Here is a 21,098-nt window from a genome sequence, read left to right on the forward strand (position 1 = left end):
ATTCAGACTCGCTTTGCTGTCTGTTTTGAACTGGCAATAAGGAGCTCAGTTACTCCAGCTTGGGTTGATGCACATATTATAGGCAATTTTTTTAGATCTACATTACAAAAAAGAAAAAGCATTAGGTATCTACTTTTGTAGATAAGTATCTAAAACATATGCTAAAATGCAAGAAAATTGAAATATATTTGAAGGATAAATGTTTGTATCTCTAAAAGATACTAGTATTTATGTACATAAATTGCTTCCATGGAAGGGAGGATTCCCTGGATGCCAACATGCAGTTTTCGGGCAAGTACTCTTTGGTGAAGGGACTTGGGTGGCGCTCTGGTCTAAACCACAAAGCCTAGGGCTTGCCAATCAGAAGGTCAGTGGTTCGAATCTCTGCAACGGGGTGAGCTCCCATTGCTCAATCCCTGCTCCTGCCCACCTAGCAGTTCGAAAGCATGTCAAGTGCAAGTAGATAAATAGGTACTGCTCTGGCAGGAAGGTAAATGTCATTTCTGTGCGCTGCTCTGGATTGCCAGAAGCGGCTTAGTCATGCTGGCCACATGACAAACGCCAGCTCCCTCGGCCTATAGAGCGAGATGAGCACCACAACCCCAGAGTCGTCCGCGACTGGACCTAATGGTCATGGGTACCTAATGGTCATGGGTACCTTTACCTTTACTCTTTGGTGAGAGAACCCCAGCAGAGATGTAAAATAACAAAATGTGCAGTAAAGTAAAGCATGGAAATATAGGCTGTTAGACCTAAAATATCACCTAAGTTCCTTCCAAAGTTCCCCTCTACTCATATCACACATTTGCTAAGATAAGTATTGGTTTACTTACAAACTCTTCAAAGGTCAGGTTCATGTGGTTTTCTATACAGTCGTTAGAAAACACAGGCAGTAAAACTTGGTTTAGCTACAGTGGCAAAATTTCCTAAATTATTGGTACAGGAGCTCAAGAGAATCTTGTAAGAACCATGTGGTCTGAGCTTGGAGCAACCAGCTCAGACCTGATTACACACTGAGCTTCTCAAGTAGACTAAAGGTGAAACAAAAGACCTTGCTTATCTTTCTCCCCAGGTGACCTAGGGAGTGACCTAGGGAGTGGCCTGTTGTAACAGCTTACTCTATGGCATTAACCCCATCATACATTATTCAGAGTCAAGCATGTTGGTTATATGATGCTGGTTACTCCACACATTTCATCCCTGCTCAAAGGCCAGCTCATATACCATTGCATTGCACCAACATATTCATGCACTGCATGTAAATTAAAAACTAAAACCTCTTTAGCCTGGCCATTGACACCTTACATGTCAAGAGAATTGGATGAATCTTACTATATCTCAACCCATGCAATTATTTAGACTGCCATTCAGTCTAACAGGTTTTAATATTGCATTTTTAAATCGCTGCCTTACACTGTAAGAAGTGTTTAAAATATCTAACAAATTAAAATAATTATCCAAAGAAAAGCAACCTACACATTCCTCCATCTGTACTTTCTGCGTTATGAGTAAGCAAACAAACAAAAAACAAGAACCCCAAAACCATGCAAAATTGCTGACAAAAGATCCATAATAAAAACTAGGTCAAAAGTGAATGCATTAGTGCCCAATGCAATCCTGCTTCTGCTATTAGTGTTCACTTTTTTTCCTGCCTTGCTGCCAATTGATTACCTTTCAGTATAGTTTATGCTCTTTCATTAAATGTTAATAACACATTAATATTAAGCATGTCACCATAAAGTTTGCAATGCAATTAATATCCTCAATTGAGGAAGGCAATATCAGAAGTTACCAAGATTGGTTTCAATTGTCAGAGACATAAAAACCCCTCCCTGCCACTCTGAATTTCATAGCTTTAAACAATTGAAATTCTGCAATTCATAATTTCTCTCTCTCTCTCTCTCTCTCTCTCTCTCTCTCTCTCTCTCTCTCCCTCCCTCCCTCCCTCCCTCCCTCCCCCCAAACATGTAGAACCAAAGGAAGTCGGTATTACAAAATCTTAATGAATGCTACTTAAGGAGAATTTTCCTCCCCAAGAAAGACATTGCATCTGCTAATCACTCACAGTATTCAATTCCATCTTCCTATTATTATGGTACCTAGCAACCATGCCCATCTTTCCCTCTGCAGTCTGCTTAACAGAAAGTAAACTCTGCCATTCATGCATGGCAATACATCACCTTTGGAGGACTGTAGTAGTTTCTCTGTGGGGCCAAATCTTAAAGATGGTTTGGAAACACCAACTGTACTGTGTGTACAACCCAGTTTTTATACAATTCTCAGAAAAAGCCCTTGATTCTCAGACTACTTCACATTAATTATCTGCTTGTCTCTGGAGCCATTTCAAGGTGCTTGTTTTGATCTTTAAATCCATAGGCAAATGGTGCATTGCCTACCTAAGAGAATATCTCCTCCCATATAAACCTTCCCATTATCTTGGATGCTTTCCTTTAGACCACACCAATGAGGTTGTGGTCTTGTCATCTGGGCAGCCAAGGAGCTCCATGCACACTGCTCAGACTTGCTTCCCAAGGAGGTCACTTTGATAGAGGTGCACTGCATTATCTCTTGAGACAGACAGATGCCAAAAACCATCTTAGATATGCCCAGAAAGTCTCTTGACTGTGGCATCTCCTGCTGAGGTCAGGCTGGAAAGCACAAGTTGCAGGGCTTTCTCACTCGTGGCTCCAAAATTCTGGAACCTTATTTCTTGGGAAGTTGGGGGAGGTGTCCCTGTATGTGTGTCTTAGAAGGAATGAATTCTGTCATGTGGCAATTGGCATGAGTTAAACCAAAAATCAAACAGCAGCACACACTGAAATGCCCCGTGTCCAAAGATTTTCATTGATTGCCTTTGTCTTTCCAGTTCCAGTTCAAGGTGACAGGTGGAGTGCATAGCTGTGAAGAACAGTGATTTGTTACCTACCTTGGAGCCTTATTAGAAAAAGGCAGACCCCAAATAATAATTTCCAGGGCATCAGTGGAACCCAAAATCTCTCACAAGCAGAGACTTGCTGGAGCCAGAGGTTTCCACATGTTATCACAGTATCTTTCCAATATTATTCTGTGATGCATTCCAGTTATGTTCTGTGACGCATTCTCCTTATGTGTGTGAAATGAGCGCTAAATCTCCCACCTATTGTGTCAAAGTGTGCTAAACCATTACGTTGGCTCAAATTTGTTTTTTAAAAGAGCTTTCCTGACTTTGCAGCTGGCAAGTTGACACTTCCAATCACTCTACCGCCTGGTAACAGATGCCTCTCACTTCTGCACAGATGCCAAGTAGCCACCGAACCCTAACATTAGCCTTGTGTTTCAAACTAATTGGGCCAACACAGTTGTAATTAAGATCTGAATAATTTGAAAACTAACATAATCATTTTCAGAATTAATCCTCATATTGAAATAATGATGTTCTGAGCTATATTATGGATGCTGGAGCTCTGTTATTCCTTTGTGACTTGAAAGCTTCTACCAGCATCCTTCTATCTATCTATGTGAAGTTCACTATACCAAAGTGTAATTTTTTAAAAAGAAACGGATTGCAGGCTATTGATCTTACAGTGGAAGAATGGACATTTTGAATGAGTTTATTGTGTGAAGTGGCATACGCATACATCTTCCCTCCTCCTCTTTTTTCTTCTTCCTTCTTTCATCTCTCCCACCTTAACAATTTAATATAAACATAGGCAAGGATAAAGGAAATGTTTAATACATTACTGTAGTTTTTTTCCCAGAGCATCAGGAAGCAGAATATGTTTCATTAATCCTTTCTAGAAAATCCCATTTTAAGTACAGTCATACCTCGGGTTGCGAATGTGATCCGTGCGGGAGGCACATTTGCAACCTGCAGCATTCACAACCTGCAGTGCCGTGTCTGCGCACACACGTGAAACGATTTGGCACTTCTATGCATGCACGCAACATCATTTGCGTTTCTGCGCATGTGCGAGTGCCAAAACCCGCAAGTAACCTGTTCCAGTACTTCCGGGTTCGGCGTGGAGCGCAACCCAAAAATGCACAACCCACAGCGTTCGCAACCCAAGGTATGACTGTAGCTGTGACTTAACTGAAATAGCATAATGACAGTCGGTCAAAGAGATGTGACATAAAGATCTTATGAAAATGTGTGACTAGGCAATGCAGCAGCAGGACTGTGCTACACAAAGAGTGCAAAATAACATGCTCTGACTCCTGTGTGTACAAGTGTGAGGTTTGACATGACTTCTTGCAACCCATGAAAGAGATGTAGAAGTCACTTCAGAAGTTCTGTGACTGCATTTTAGAAATGAGCAAAATGAAACGAGCTTTTTTGCATTCCTGATGTACCATAAATCTAGTGAAGTCAAAGATAACGTAACATTCTGGGACTGCTATCTTTCAACCAATGGGCTCAAGCAAGGCTATGAGCAGCCATGATCTTGACGTATCAGAATATTCACCAGCATTATCATCATGGGGGGGGGGGGGATATTTTATAAAAGTCAACTTCAAAACGTAACCATCACAAATAATAAGATAGTGTGAATTAATCTGAAGGGGATCAACTGGAGATGCGGATGTATTTCCACAAGTGAAACTTCTGAAACCTAAAGTCTAGTTCCTGAATATGCATGAATTTCAATTTTATTTCTTCTCTCAATCATGGTTCCATGGATCCATGGGGTAGACCAAATGTTACCCCATGATTCTAGGAATGGGAGTCCAGCTCAAGACATTGTGCTGCCTGAGTCAAAGAACAAGATGACTCCTTCACCCCCATTCTATGTCCAGAAGCTGATTGGGCTGGCAGCTGAATATTTCTTGAACATAGTGGGGTCCTCCATCACAGCTGAGGACAGAAATCTAGTTTAGGCAACGTAGGGCAGGCTGTGGGGCACACACAGCTCTGTTCTTCAACACCTCACCACTGCCTGTGACCCTCTGGATGTTGTTGGACTACAACTCCCATCAGCCTCCAATGGTCTCATGGATGATGGAAGTTGGACTCCAGCAACATCTCCAGGTACACTGAACAGAGTGCTGGTCATTGACCAAGACCTGGATTTGAATCCTCAACCACAAAGCACACCACAATGGCCTTGGTCAAAGCCCTTTCTCCTATAACCTACCATGTGGGACTGACACGTAGCCTCATAATATAATGTCTCAAGTTTGTTGGAAGGCAAGTGGGTATAAATGTAACAAATGCAAGGAATAAAAGCTATTATAGCTGAGGTGCTGCAGGTTCTTAATGCCCTGGAGTAAAATTGGAGGTGTATAATTTCACCTATATCTATCAGTTGTTTTTAAGGAAAATTGCTTTTTCCTGCTCTTCTTAGCAACTATCAAGTTCCCCATTTTGAGTAGCATTAGCTCAAAGTTTCAGATGATCTAAAGTGCCTAATAATTTATTCTTTCTACCTGCCCTATGTCTGTGCGTGTGTGTGTGTGTGCACGCATAGATTTTATTTTTGCACTGTTCATCAGAATTGGTACTAATGCCACACACTGTATACCTATATAAACAAGGGCGAAGGGAAAGCTCCAATGCAATGTGTGCATCGATGGATATTTACACATGCCAGCTATACATCCCATATCAGTCCATGGAAGTGTAGGAAGCTGCCTTATACTGAGTCAGACCATTGGTCACTCTAGATCTGTATTATCTACAGTGACTGCCACCTGCTCTCCAGGTATTCAAGTGGGATCTCACCAAGTCCAACCTGGAGATGCTGGGGATTGAACCGTGGATCTTTTGCATGCAAAGCAGATGTTTAACCAACTGACCTACAGCCCTTTCATGAATCTGCTTCCATTGCACTGTGCAGAGATGCTGAACAATCTATTCCACAATGGTATAAGTGTGACCCACAGCAGACAAATGTTCAACTTTCACAAGCCGAGCAAGAGAAAAATACTAGTTTCTAAAATACTGTACTACAAAGCATCATACAAAATAAAAGCATTAGGCACTCTTTTTGCGTAAAGGCTGTGAAACATAATTTTAAAGTATTTCTGCAGCAGGAGTTATCAACCTGGTGGGCAACTGGGAAAGTGTTGTGGGCACCACACAGGCACTTGCACACACCCCACATGATCTACACGCAGCACGGCCAAGCATTCATACTCCCTGCATCACGATTAGGTTTTTGGGGGAAAAGAAGAAAGTATTCTTCTTTTCAAACCTAATTTCAATGGGAGGAGGAGGGCAGAGTGATGGTGACCCAATGTCTATAGTTTGTTAATGAAGACATCCTGAGGGAATGAGACATCTTCTGATTTTAGTGTCTCCACCAATAAATGGTGAATTTCATTCTCCTGTGATGAAATTACTTGGTGAATATGTTAAAACTTTAGATCACCGGGCATTGGGATGGGAATGAGCCTAGGCAAGCCTCAGGCTCACTTCCTACGTGATGGGAATTATATTTCCCAGAGACATCTGAAGTATTCAGGGGTTCCTCTACAGACAAGTATAAGTGGTGTGGGGTGGGGTGGGGGATATGTTTCTAGATCCAAATACCAAAAATGTTTTCTAATTGCATCTATTTATTTTCCTATAGAAATAGTTAGGTTTTACAATAGCTTATTTTAAGTACCAAAGATAAATATTCACTTCATTCAATAATGTCTGTTTTTTTATATTTGTTATTAATAAACAGTATAGGTTTTTGGCCAAAGAAACAGCACTTACCAATAGGAAGGTCTTATCTGGAAAGGGGAAACCTTAGCATCTAATTACCGTATATACTCGAGTATAAGTCGACCCCAAATATAAGCCGAGGCAACCTAATTTCCCTACAAAAACCTGGGAAAAGCTTATTGACTCAAGTATAAGCCGGTTCACCTTTTGCCGCTGTGGTAGAGGAGGAACGAGCAGCCCAAAGCAGCCCTTTGGGCTGCTCCTTCCTCTTCCTCCTTTGCTATTGTGGAGCTCACCCCATCGCAGGGTTTCGAACCGCCATTCTTCTGATCAGCAAGCCCTAGGGCTCTGTGATTTAACCCACAGCACAATGTTCCCTTGTGTTATACAGAGAAGGCTGGGATCCTGTCCTGTTAAGCAGGAGCCAGGGAAAGTGAGCACCTGTGGGGTTTTAATACTTCCTTAACTGATAGGCTTTCTGCCTTCTGGGGTCGAAAGTTTTGCATTTATGTGAGCAGTTCAGGAAATGGAACAAGCTGCCTGGGGAGAGTAAAGAACCGCCGTTCTTGTACACTTCTTAAGGAATGGTTGACTGGGGTGAGCGGGCGGCGGCGGCGGCACAAGCGGAGAGAAAGGGCTCCTTTCTCGCCGGCCCCACCGCCCGCCTCACTTGAATATAAGCCGAGGGCAGCTTTTTCACGCAGAAAAAATGTGCTGAAAAACTAGGCTTATACTCAAGTATATACGGTAGCTTTCTAAGGAACACAGACTTGGTGAACAATGTGTTTTACCCATTTCTGGCAAGAAATAATTATTTACTATCTTTGGCACTTTGTTTATCCTCAGGTCCTACTGACAACATTATCTTGATGTTATAGTCTCCCCTTCCTTTTCAAATGTTTGCCTTGAGGGGCACTGAAGCTAGTAAAATACATTACATTTTGTGGATCTGCATAAAATCTCTTCCATGCTACCCTCCCTTCCACCCACCGGCCACAGTATTTAACACATTTCCTATGTGTCCTTTGAATTCAAGATTTCCTCCTTCTCTCTTTGCAGTGTGGCAACTTATCAGCAGAATCCGACTGGACTGATGCAAAAGGTTCTCCCCCCACACCCCTTTTTGTTTTTTTTGTTTTTTTGTTGTTTGCAAGAAGTGCAATTCCTTTTGAAGCTTTCAGTTTTAGCTACCTGCACACAGGATCTCCTTTCCCAACAAATGTGCCCCTAAATAAAGTTGTTGGTTTTTTTTTTTTAAAAAAAAATCACCCTACTGCTCATGTGCTGGTTTAAAAAGGGGGCAGTTTAATTACACAGATTGCAGATCAAAGAGGCTGATTTCCACCAGCGTGCAAACAGAGGCATGGATGCAACGTACCTTTGCACAGTAGGTTACATCCCAGCCCACCAAAGTCCAAGATATCTAAGTGCACACACACACCTCTGTCCGTCATGGTGAGCAAGAGGCATTATCACAGTTCAAGAACACATTCCAACCAGACAAAAGCACTCAAGGAGGGTGTGGAGTGGGAAAGTGGTATTGCCTGGGAGAACCACTCAGAATACCAGTTTGAAATGTGCAATTTCAACAAAACCAGATTAAAAGGGGGGGGGAGAGAGAGAGAGCGAGAGCGAGCAGAGAAATGGAAAACCAAAGCAAGCCTTGTCTTTTTAGTCTTGCCTGCATTTGGCCTGTGTTGACTACTATCCTTGCCCTCCATGTTCTCAGGCAGAGATCTGGTCATATCAACTGCTACCTGATCCTTTTAATCAGATGGCAAGGAAACGAAGCTAGGATCTTAAATGAACAGCATGTAGTTTACTGCAGAGATACAGGCCATACCTTTTGTCAGGGAACTGTCCCCGGCGCAGCGCAAGGTGGTGGAAGGGCTCTCGGGATGCTACAGAGAGCCCCAGCCCCACCTGACCAGCAGCACCTCCTCTGGCAGCAGAGGAAGCAGCGAGGCTTCCAGTGGGGAGGGGCATGCATTTCAGGGCATGGAGGGAAGAGGCTCTGAGGATGCTGGAGAAACCCTGCACTCCCCTACCTCAAGGGGCGATGAAGGAGATGTGCAGCTTCCGGCGCCCCAAAGGCGTCGAGGGATGAAACGAAAGGATGGGAGGTGGGGTTTCCGCATACAGAAACTCTTTTGTTGGGATCAGAACCATAAGGGGCCATTCCTGGATTCTGACGATGCTTGATACAGACATAAACTTATTAGCTCTGCACTGTACATAGTTTGCACAATAAAATTATTAAAGGAAACTTGGAGTATTGTCTGCTTACTCATGAGCAACTAACTGAGGACCTTACAGCTTTTCTTCCTTTTTCCAAAAGCCATTGGCCAGGCATGCATATTAGTACAGGGCAAGTTATTTAAAGTGAAGACCACCGCATGCTGCCCATAGAATAATCCATAGAGTCTCTCGCTCAGTGTTAGAAACTGAGATACGAAAGCTAGGGGCTAAATGGCAACTTAAACCTAGGTTATGGGCTCAACAACACAATGTCTTGGTGCACTTTTTAAAAAGAAGAATACAAAGCTGAAAATAAATGAACTGCAGCTAAAATATAATGTTATTTTTTCACATGGTCTAGTCCTTCCCCTGCCTACCCCCCTAATATTCTTAAGATGGTCTCTTCTCCTGTCTCCAGAGAGTAGTTGGAAGTGGGGAGGCAGAAAAAAAGTCCTGTTTCCTTCCACTCTGCAGTTTTAATCTGAAATCTTAGGTGCAGTACTGTGCCCAGAACTCAGAAACGGCTCGCGCTAATGAAATTCCCTGTCGCAAAATTCACCTAGAACAATAGGAGCTTCAAACGCTGGTCTTGCTCATCATTAGGGTCCACACACAATTTCATCGTGGTTTAAAGGATATATGGCGGGGAAAGGCCAATTGATCCATCTACAGGAAGCATACCCAGGCCACACGCTTCAGGTACATTGAAGTGAACCTACCACTACGTATGCCCAAGCCAAAAGCTGGTAGAGGAGTGTAAAAGTGCTCAATACTGCCAAAGGGGGGACTAATTTTTCACATGTGTAGGTTTGTGAACTGTGTATGGAAAGAATGGGTCATCCCACACTATGCTCCAGAACATGTGAATTTGACTACTGGGGAAATGAAGATTAAAAGTTTGAGACCATAATTCAATATATGCATCCACCTTGGTATCTCACTGGTCCCCCTGGCCTAGTATTGTCTTATCTGCTTGGTAGCAACTTTCCATGGCTAGGGAAGCAGGGTTTGTTTGTTTGTTTTCTTGCCTGGACTGAAATTTTTAATTGGGAGATTCCAGGAATTGAATCTGCATGCAAAGCACATGCTCTGCTATTGATCTATGCCCCAGCCTGTCCTGTGGAACAAAGTTCACATAAGATTCAAAGTCCAAGGCACAAGGGGGGATTCGCACATCATGTGATGTGTGTGCATAAGTCAAAGCCTATATGCAGTAGGTAAAACTGCCCATGTGCCCAATACATATAAAGTTGAACTGATTTCGATGGAATTTTAACATTCCTAAGTCCATCTCACGTCAATGACAATTAGTTGAACTTTTGTGTCTCCTTTGAATTAGGCCATATCATTACCAACTGTTGTGCTCTGTAAAGGTGACGTTCCACAAGACACTCAAGTATGCAACTTTCTGATTTAAAATATGCATGCTCATTGGTCAGAAATAGGGCAAAAAAATGTCATCTGGCTTTTACAGAGATAAGGGAGTTGATTAAAATAAGTGACCTTTCCATAGCATTTGTGCTAAAAGGAGGAGAGAGAGAGAAAAGCTCATTGTTTGTCAGAAGATAATGCCTGCAGGAATTGCAAAATGCTTGAAATGGTGGGTTTAAATAACAAGCTTAGGAGGGGGGAAAGGGTGGGTGGGTGGGTGGGACAACTTTCACCCAAAGAGAGAGAAAGAGGGATTTTTTTAAGATATATTCTAAATCCTCTGTGTCTGTGCTCATTTCCAATTGACCTATTAAAGCTGCTTAGATAGCTACCCATGTTCTGTTTGTTTTCCAAACCGCCAGCCAGGTCACGCCATTTCTCGACTGGCCCATCTCAGACATGTCCCTGCATTGACTTGCTTGGATTGTCTATGTTAGAAAGAGTGGCAGTTAAGCCAACATGACGGCACCATGCCAGATAATTCACTCTGCCAACAATTCTGAAACCTATCAAATGCTCATCCTTTACCATTCAGACAGGACACCTCAAACTTCCTTAACCAAATGTGACTAAGCAGTGCTTGTAGTTACTGCTATGGAGGCAAAGCTGGAGCAGAGTCAAACCCTCTAAAGCAGATGTATGTGACTTGGAAGGATCTCCAACTGTTGTTGGACTATAACTCCCATAATCCTTGACCACTGGCCATAGTGGTTGGGGCTGATGGGAGATGGAGTTCAACACCATCGAGTGGGGCAGAAGTAAAGATATAAGCAGGCGTCAATTCCTGTATTTCATTGCAGTTAGCTTTCCCCCCACCTGTTCTGATATCCTCCTAAAAATGCAGAAAACTAAGAGACTGAAAAATCGAGAACAGCACAGGTAGCTTCATTGATCTTCTCAGGCAATGTTACATGATAGGAGAACATCTGATATATGAATTTCACATTTTTCTCAAAACAGAAAAGGCTTCTGAAATTATGGGCAGACTTAACATAAATAAGTTGTTTTGCTTGCTCTTGTGGAGTCAAAACAGCAAGGAAGATCATTATGTACCATTGTGTTTTAAGACTTGCTCTCAGGCTGGGCAACAGCCAATGCCTGGCTAGCCAGCAAGGCACCCCCCCCCCTCCAAGTGGGGCCTCTGATTGGCTCATTCAAATTCATGCTCTTTGGCAGGAAGGCTGCCCCTCGATACCTCTGGCCAAGGGGAATTCCCCAGCAATGGCTGGAGAGTGAGCATGGCCTAGTTGCCAGGGATGTAGGTAGAGCATGAGGGGGCCACAGCCATCACCCCCAAAGACGCAGTGATCAGCCATTATGTGCTATTGCAGTCTGTAATTTTCTCAATACTTTAGTCCTTCCATAACTAGCTACCTTCAATAATGTGTTTTTTGTTTGTTTGTTTGTTTGTTTGTTTGTTTGTTTGTTTTGTTTTGTTTTGTTACTAGGACTGATTCTTCCCCCAGACAAATTTTGTTCCATTGTACACAACAAGCCACAAATAGGCAAGTGAAAGATTGATAGTTTATTGTGCAAATGATAGTTTAACGATGGTTCATGGTGCATTTCTGGCTCATGGTTTTCAGGAAGACAGGTTTTTAAATTTCAGACTGAGGTGGAAATGTGGCAAATGGAACTTAAAATTGGGGGGGGGATGAGAAACAGAGAGAAAGAAACCAGAATCAATGTATTTTCCCATCCCTTGAGCTAACGGAATGTTGTTGTGTTGTTGTTGTGTTGTTCAGTCGTTCAGTCGTGTCCGACTCTTCGTGACCCCATGGACCAGAGCACGCCAGGCACACCTATCCTTCACTGCCTCTCGCAGTTTGGCCAACTCAAGCAAACAGAGGCCAAAACTGCCTCTCGCAGTTTGGCCACTGCCTCTCGCAGTTTGGATAACGGAATACTTAAGACCAAATCACAAGCTTCAAATAATAGTTATCTATGGTACAAAGCAGCAACCCTCCTCAAGAAATCTATAGAATGTTATTTATTTATTTATTTGCACTCCACCCATCTGGCTGGGTTTCCCCAGCCACTCTGGGCGGCTTCCAACAAAAGATTAAAAATACATTAAAACATCAGTCATTAAAAACTTCCCTAAACAGGATATTAGAAAGCGCTTCCCCAAATTCCACACAATTTAAGGGGAACACAAAGAAAAACTCAGGATGAGGCTGTGCAGACCAGAGCAGCCTTGATTCTCAATTACTAGAGTCTCCTGAGCAGGGAATCCCCACCTGAGTTCTGAGTGCAACTATTTGTTTCCTCCCATACAAGAAAATAGCTTCAATTCACTCCCATGGGGGAAAACAAAATGATACACTTGGGGATGCTGCTTCGTTAAGGGGGGGAAATTACCTTCCCCCAATAATGACCCTTGAGACGGTGCCTCTGGGAGTCCTTGCAACACAAAAGCCCCTTCACCACCACCACCACAAAACTTCAAAGTGTGTGGCATTGCATTAGCTGGCTCAAAATGTTTAGCACTTAAAAATAGCACTGAGGACCAGATTGAAGGCAATGAGGAGAGAAAACTTCTTCTGAGGTCCCAAACTTTGATTGATGAGTCCTAGCCTCTCCTCTGTCAGCACCTCAAGCAAACAGAGGCCAAAAGCTTTCCATATCAGATTCCATCATGTTTACTTACTCAGATTATTTGTGTTCGCTCCCTTCAGCTGAACAACTTCCAGGGCAACTTACAAAAATTGTGTGTATGTTTGTGTGTGTGCACAGGCTCTCATGCACACACGGGGAAACATCAATGATTCAATTTTTCCACCCACAAGGAAGGCAAATGCATTAAGAAGAAGAAGAAGAATTTGGATTTGATATCCCGCTTTATCACTACCCGAAGGAGTCTCAAAGTGGCTAACATTCTCCTTTCCCTTCCTCCCCCACAACAAACACTCTGTGAGGTGAGTGGGGCTGAGAGACTTCAAGGAAGTGTGACTAGCCCAAGGTCACCCAGCAGCTGCATGTGGAGGAGTGGAGACGCGAACCCGGTTCACCAGATAACGAATCTACCGCTCTTAACCACTACACCACACTGGCCATACAGCTAAGGAAATAGCTAGTCATTTATTTATATGTTTTGAGCAACAGAAAATAATTCTGTGTTCCAAGTTATGAACTTTTATAAAGAGCCTAAAGGGAAAAGATAGTCTGGCAATTAAAGGTAAAGGGTAAAGGACCCCTGACAGTTAAGTCCAGTCACGAACGACTCTGGGGTTGCAGCGCTCATCTCGCTTTACTGGCCAAGGGAGCCAATGTTTGTCCGCAGACAGTTTTTCTGGGTCATGTAGCCAGCATGACTAAGCTGCTTCTGGGGAACCAGAGCAGCACACGAAAATGTTGTTTACCTTCCCGCCGGAGCGGTACCTATTTATCTACTTGCACTTTGACGTGCTTTCGAACAGCTTGGTTGGCAGGAGCTGATGGCACAAAAGGAGACAGCAACTTTTTTCTGTAGAGTTGGCAACATTTGTGAGTTGTGAGGCTGCAGAAGACTGAAAAGTATGTCTTCCTGTGTTGTGGTGCAAAAGACAAAAGGAACAATATCCAAGTCACTAGGCTTCTGTGATTTAGGGTCTCTTTTTGTCTCATTTCTCTCATAGCAGCATCACACCCTTGCTATCTTTATATACAGGTAGGTAGCCGTGTTGGTCTGCCATAGTCAAAACAAACAAACAAAAAAAATCATATATAAGGGTCTGGTAACTTCTGTTTCAGTGTATCTGAATAAGTGTGCATGCACACGAAAGCTCATACCAAGAACAAACTTAGTTGGTCTCTAAGGTGCTACTGGAAGGAATTTTTTTAAAAAATCTTTATATAGATTGCTATCTATTTCTTGCTATCTATATCTATCTATATCTAAGCAGGCTATTAAATGCTACTAGCCATGATGGTGCTACAGCACTCCAGTGAGCAGGTGGTGCTGTGGTCTAGATTCAAACCTCATTCAGCAGCAGAGCTGCTCTTCCTTAGCCTGCAGAGTGATAACAAGCCTTTATAATAGCATTCTGTGCCTGGTTGCCAGGTCATGTGATTGAGGTGAGTGGGCTTAGGATCCAGACCAGGTCCCCCTTATTTCCTCTCATCTCTGTCACATCTCTAGACTGCCCCTTTTGGGGAATGTACAGTGGCCTTGACTGACATGAGGTGAGCAAATTAGGTTTCTTTGGCTGAGCCAGAATTCAGCATTTAATGCTAGCCAAGCCTTCCTGAGCCAGGGAGCTGCTGCATCATGCCATAGGATTACCCACTAGAAATGTGCAGGAATATAGGTTTTAAATCAACTGCGTGTCGCACAAGGCAGCAATTTGCACTGACTTTTGAAGCTTTGGGCACAGTTCATTCAGTTACTTGGCTGAGACACAGTGGAGCGTGTGGGTGTATTCTGATTTTATCCTGCGAACTGCCCTGAGAGTGGAGCATGCGTGTACATTCTGGTTTTATTCTGTGAACTGCCCTAAGACCTGCGGGTTTAGGAAGGTATACAAATTTAATAAATCAATATAATCATGCACAGCAGCCAGCATATAATGTGGTGGGAATCATACACACACTCCACCTTGTGCAATCCTTCCTCTACCATCCTCTCAAAAATGGGAGGAAGGTTCCTGCAGATGCATAGCTACATATCTCCACTGTGCTCATCATAATGCTATATGTTCACCAGAGGGGTGCATGTCTAGTAGCACCTTTGGCTCTACACTGCATCTTCATCATCATCATCATCATCATCCAGTGAAGGCAAACAGGCTCTTATACTGTGAATATTGTTGAGGACTGTGATTCATTCCCAAGGCTACACTGCAGATTCCTTCACCCAACCAAACTGTGTGAAGTCTCAAGTGTTCTGTTTCACATTCACTTAATTCTGCAACTCCCATGCAAGTTTAAGGAGATATTAGCTATTACATCAGAGGCTTAATATAATTAATGTGTGGGAAATGCACAAATATGGAGTGAATTCTTCTACCTGATACTTACAATTCATCCCATGGAAGGATATATTCATTTTTGAAGTCTATAAAGGTAGGGATGTTGGGGGGGAGGGGGAGAGAACCAATGGGTGTTTTCTTTTGATTAACTTTGGGGAAGGAATGCTTCCACTCATGTATATTAATATATACTAATTATGCTGAAGATGCATTGTTTATTTATGAAACTTGATTCAGTGCAGATCGTTAATCAGGAGTACTTAGCTTACTCAAGCTGCCTTAGCAAAGTATATACATCTTTGGAAGAGTGGATATTTTGGAGATGATGAAGAAAGGTAGATATACCTGTAATTATTTATAGGGGGTTGATATACACTAGTGACATTTTAGGCACCCAGAGCACAGCAGCTCATCCTTGATCATCATGACATTGTGTGATATTATATACAGGTACCTGCTTAACCTGATCTTTTTGCAAGCTAAGGGACCCCCTTTTCAACAGAACAACCCTGTGAGGCAGCTTAGGCTAGGCTGACTGATGTGACTAGCCCAAGATCGCCCAAAGAGCTTCATCACTGAGTAGGGAATTGAGCCTAGCTCATGCCAGACTCAATCCAATCCAATATTTTCTCAATTCTGCTACTATGAGCTGGCCACTGCCACCTATATTTCAGCATCTTCATTTATTTAATAGGAGTTCTATACTGTTCAGTCATCAAACCATCTACAAGACACAGACATACACGTGTTCCTTCCATTTGGAGACTTGAAATCTACTTCATGTGTGGCTACTCTTGAAGAATACTTGGAAAGCTATAGCCACTACAAAACTCTGTGCTTCAACTATTCATAAGGGCAGAAAGTCAATTACACGCACCCTAGTTTAGTTTAGTTATTAAACTTATATATCACCCTTCATCCCGAGACCTCAGGGCAGTTCACAAGATAGCCTAATTGAACTGTCTCACAATGTACGGTCAAGTCAAGCAGTTGGTTTTTGCCTTTGAAGCTCTAAAACAGAGATTGGAAACCAAGGGAACAAGACCCAAATGTAGCCTCTCAGCCCTCAGTAACCTCATTACACCATTCATCCACCCTGCTTAGGGTCTTTCTGGATTGCTTTTGCCTGGCTGCTTTCCTGTATGGAAATGAGGTGTGAAAGCCACCAGTTTGTGCAGGCTGGAAGGCTGGAAGACTATGCACGAAGGTAAATGTTTACACCAATTGGTCAGCTCACTTTTGGTTCTGGCCCAACTCCAGTGGCCCTGCCCACCACCGACATTAACTTAGGAACACAGCCCACAGGCTGGAAAAGATTATTCAGCCTTGCTCTTGAAGAGCCAGGGCTATGTCTATGTGAGATTGCACCTCCTCCAACATGTACCTGCCCATAAAGATCAGGTTGTGCTCTGTGTCCCATCATTTCCAAAAGGTGACAACCATGGGGCCATAGGGTCAGCCTTTCTAGACTCCACCGTTAAGCGATTTTTTGCTGAAACACTTTCCATTTTCAAAGCCTTTCCACAAAAAGGAGGAGCTCAATTTTCACTCCTTTGTCTTTTGCATTTATTTATTTTTTAAAAAAAACACAACATTATTTCATTGGTGATCTCTTATTGTGGGGTGAACTATGGGGCATAGGTTCCAATTGTAGCAAGCTGGATGATGATGAAGAATGCCTGGCTCCCAAAATAGCATACAGTACCTCCAGCCCCATGTTGTAGAAAGGAATATGGTGTGAAGAATGGTCAGCAACTTAATGGAATAGAGATGGGGGGGGGAGCCAACAGGTAGGATTTATTTAACAAAGGAGGTGAGTGGCAGGAAGAAAGGAAAGGCAGTGGAACAACAGGAACAATTGAGATACGTCTGGTGGGTCTGGAGGCACCACACACTGTTTTGGGATCCTGGGATTGTTCCTCGCCATCCAACTTTGTACAGCTTCAACCAATAGTTCCCACCCATAACAAGGTGATTCTGGCAGATAAAGTGGGGTCATTTAAAAATATTAGCCAAAAATAAGAGAGTTTATATTTTTTAAAATATTGTTTGTAGGGGATTACGGTAAGTATTTAGATAAAAGATAGGGGATGGGAAACACCAATCAATCAATCAATCAATCAATCAATACGCTGATAGAGAGAGGACTGAGATCAAACAGAGATGCTTCTCACAAAGCCACCTAGACTATCTGTGGCAGAGTGGAAACTGAATCCCACACCAAAACTGAACTCAGCATGCTGCCCACTGGTTCATCGGATAGGGGATCATTCTTTCTACCAGGCATAGGCAAACCCGACCCTCCAGATGTTTTGGGACTACAACTCCCATCATCCCTAGCTAACAGGACCAATGGTCAGGGCTGATGGGAGTTGTAGTCCCAAAACATCTGGAGGGCCGGGTTTCCCTATGCCTGCTTTATACCAGTGGTTTATATGGCTGAATCCACACACACACATAGGGCATGATCCCAACATTATTAAGTGCTTGTAAGAGTCATCAATTTCAATCTGAAATTGATGGCACATTTTATTTGCATTTCTCCCTTTGACTCCAATCACAAAACTGTAGTTTTGTGGTAGGGCAGATGCCTTGTATGAATAGCGTTCCAGGCACAATCCCTGGCATCTCCACGTAAAATGATCAGGTGGCAGGTGACGTGAAAATAACTCTGTTCAAGACCATGGAGAGCCGCTGCCAATCACAGTAGACCCTACTGAGCTTGTTGGACAAATGGTCTGAACAACTTTCTTTGGTCCCTTTGCGACTTCAGCTGAATTGTGGATACACACCAGTCATTCTACACATTTCCCCACAATCTCTCTGTCCTGTTGTCATGCCACTACAGTGCCCCAGTATGGCAGGTGGGCAGTGCATTCATATGACAATTTCCAATGCAGTTCTGCAACTGTGCTTAAGGGCAGGTCAAGTAAAAACTATGCACAAAGCATGTTCCAAACAAGATGGTAGGGGGTGGATGCGAAACAACTATACTTCAGGTCCCAACTTCTCTCAATAATATTCTTTAAAAAGAAAAAAAAGAGTTCCTAAAGAAAAAAAAAGATGTGCATGAATTTAATACATATGAAGTATGTTCATTAAGAATATGAGTGCCTTATGCAATAATAATATTGTATAGTATGTGGAATGTAGACTATCTGTGCTTTATAATGACTAAAAGTTTAAGCTACGAGCCAGGAAGTACTGTTTAAATAGCATGACAAACCCATGAGGTTATCTTGGGCTGCGTGTACACCATACATGTAAAACACCTTCCCCCTCCCTCACACCAAAAATCCTGTACTTTATTAAGGATGCTGGGAACGATAGCTCAATGAGGGATAAACTACAGTTCCCAAGATTATTTGGGTGTTCGTGTGTTTGATGTGCTTTAAACAAGCATCTTTTGCCTCAAACCCTTCATTACTTGAATGTCTGTCCACAATATGCTAATATGCAGGTATGTTTTAGAGGACAGCTGTAAAGATGACTAAAGTACTACGTGAAACATTCTGGAGACCTGATACACACTACATAAATGTTATATACTAGTGATTCCAGTTCCATGCATATATAGTTAATGATTTTAGCCAACTTTGGAAATTCACTAGCAGATAAAATCCCATTACTTACGTTGCATGAGCTATATTTGCACTGACTTTACCAAATATTCTTCTTTTGTTGTATGGCACACTCCAATGTTTTCTGACAAAAACTGAGTTTTAAAGGCACCAGAAAGGTGACCATGCCATAGGCACTCTCATGTTTAGAGAAACTTTAAAACAGTTTGCCACTTCCCTAGTCCACAGATCTCTAAGCTTTCAGTTCAAACCAGAATGGGGTGAACAAATCTCTGGATTTGCTATTGTTGCAGCCACAATTCGGCTGGCTGCCCGGCAGCAGCCTCAGATGTGAGCATCTGAAGACTTTTACTTAAAAAGATTGTTAATCTTCCAGGACATGCTGCTTTCACCTGCCTGGACCCCTTCTCAAATAAAACATCTCGACTGTCAGCAGAGTTCTCTCTCTTAACACGCCACCGTGCTTGCTTTGTTCTATCTCTTCCCGACCTTTTAATCAAAATGACTATTCATGTCACACTTTATTACTGCTGACAACTATAGATTTCATTTCCCGACCGCATCAGAAGCAATTTCCACCCTCTACCTCCAATGCAATTCAGCTGCTATTCTTGCAAGGGGTGTGTGGGGGGGAATATTAGGGAAGATGTTGTATGCTTAAACCTAAAATTCATATCTACTTCTGAATATAATGCATAAATTCTTCATTTGCAACCCAGAACACTGAACAAACACTGAACAAACAGCCCCCACATGCATCTGAATCACCTCTGCCTGCCTCTGTTGCAAGACTTCGAAACCATGAGATCTTTATTGGGCTAGTGATGCTGTCCAATCAACATTTGAAAAGATAAGGTGTCTTTTACATGTCATATTCATGTGCCTGTACACAGACATATATATCCATGTATCAAATCAGTTTCATGGGATTACTAAGATTGCCAGTGTCGTCAAATATCTCCTGTAAGAGTTTGCACTTTTGCAGGTACAGGTAAGAAACAAAACAAAATCACCATACGTTCTCCAGAGACAATAGTTCTATTCTGGGATGCTTTCTCGCTAAACTAAACCCCTGTATTCCTCCCCCTTTTTCCCTTCCTGACACAACAAGCTGAGCTGCTGCAGTGCAGAATGTCAGTTTACTCATTTAGAACTTTCAATGCAGAAAATTCAGAGTGATGCAGTCAACCAGATAACGCAGCACTTACCTTAATTGAAAACCCTCGCTTTTTGACAAAGCTAACAGGAGGAAGCACTGGCTCAAAATCAGCAGTTATTTGGAGGACAATCTTTAAGTTTTCAATCAGCACCCTCCAGGTAGAGATGCATCCTAGGCTGTCTTTTGCTGTTGACGTTGAACTCCTCACTGTCTAGAAAAAGGAGAGAGAAGGAAAGATAAGCTGGAATCCTCGGGAGGGAGCTGAGTAAGTGAAAGAGTACAAAAGCTCCGTCGCTTAAAAGGGGGATGTTTGACAAAACGTGCTCAGGTCTGGAAGATCTTGTGGCAGCTACGATAGGTTCCTGTCATCTCCCTCGAGCCGTGGGATGATCGTTGACCTGATTAACACGCAGCACACTCCTTACATGTGGAGAAAGCAACGGGAGGATGGTTGGGTCACCGGGGAGTCGCGGAAGGCGCCGAGGCCACTTGGGAATGTCATCTCTTCCAGATTAATAGATATAGCTGTTGCAGCTGAGGTTGTAATTTGCAAGGTGGGCTCTGCACTGTGCAAATCCCTCTAATGATTTCAGAAAGCAAAACACATTCCTGCAACGCTGCCTTTTCCAAGGTGCACCAGCGTTCCAAACAGGTTATGGCTGATTAATTGAGCCGACGGATGTAGCCTGTTTCATTATGGGATGCTCACAGTATGCAATGCTGAGGGGACTTCATGTGCTCTCGTATATAAGCACAGAGACGGACACTCAGGTTCCAGCCGAACAGAAATGAAAGTGATTCCGGTGGGCAAATCTCCCAGATGGCAATTAACTATTGTTGGGTGGGAGGGAGGCAGGTTCTGCCTGGCACATTTGTCAGCGGGAGTAAGCCATTAAGCATGCAAAGTTATTTTTCCAGAAGAGAAATGCTCCTTTCAAAAAAACAGGGTTATCAAGTTGGCAGAGAGCAACAGGAATGAGCAGTCAAATTCACTGAAATGCTTCAAAACAAGTACCACCACCACCCAAACCCCTCCTGCAGTTGGCAATTGACTGATCTTTTTTTAAAAAAATGGGGAGGGTGTCAATGAACCAGTTAAATATTTGTCAAGT

The 21,098-nt window shown here is 42.8% G+C and overlaps 1 protein-coding gene across 2 annotated transcripts in view; it reads right to left on the bottom strand.

Moving 5' to 3' along the window:
• CDH12 (cadherin 12) overlaps nt 1–20,450 on the bottom strand; it is a 243,202-nt gene extending 222,752 nt beyond the window's left edge. The window contains exons 1-2 of one of the 2 annotated variants that reach the window (XM_033154397.1): nt 20,412–20,450; nt 20,036–20,197 (exon numbers count right to left, since the gene is read on the bottom strand). The gene's annotated coding sequence lies outside the window, so the exon portion shown is untranslated. Of the gene's footprint in view, nt 1–20,035; nt 20,364–20,411 lie in introns of those variants that run through there. The other variant, XM_033154396.1, reaches the window with a different exon arrangement.
• Nucleotides 20,451–21,098: the final 648 nt, after the last annotated feature.

Source organism: Lacerta agilis, chromosome 7, assembly GCF_009819535.1.
Source record: "Lacerta agilis isolate rLacAgi1 chromosome 7, rLacAgi1.pri, whole genome shotgun sequence".
NCBI lineage: Eukaryota > Metazoa > Chordata > Lepidosauria > Squamata > Lacertidae > Lacerta > Lacerta agilis.